Raw genomic sequence first — 471 nt, forward strand, 5'->3', positions numbered from 1 at the left:
GAGTTTTAGTCGACATTCTTACTTGATCCTAGCATATAATGTGTTAGGCGGCCTACTACCTACCAAATTAAAGGTTTCCGAGTCTTCTTTCCAAGCAAAAAGTTATGAACATTTTAGTGAGGTAGCATCCCAGCTGCACGTTAGCGCAAGGCGTAGCTCAAGCCAGGAGATCACTTGTTTGCCTCCGTGTTGGGCTGCACAGCGCAGAGCATACCTCTCCGATGTAAAAGTTCATTTTTCTCTTATTAAATTAGGTGCAAACTTGTCCTTTCACTCCATGTAATTTTTCCAACACATTTTATAACCCTAAAGTCGTCCTAAACTAGCAGAAATCTTCAAAATCCCTCATTTTCTTCCTCCCAAAAATTCTTAGAAGCAAGAACACATAAAGTTCAAGATTCAAGGCTCAAATTCCATACAAGGTATTTATTTCAGTGGTAGAAATTTGGGAAGAAGCAACTGATCACTGCA

The sequence above is a fragment of the Capsicum annuum genome, unplaced genomic scaffold (assembly GCF_002878395.1).
Source record: "Capsicum annuum cultivar UCD-10X-F1 unplaced genomic scaffold, UCD10Xv1.1 ctg4047, whole genome shotgun sequence".
NCBI lineage: Eukaryota > Viridiplantae > Streptophyta > Magnoliopsida > Solanales > Solanaceae > Capsicum > Capsicum annuum.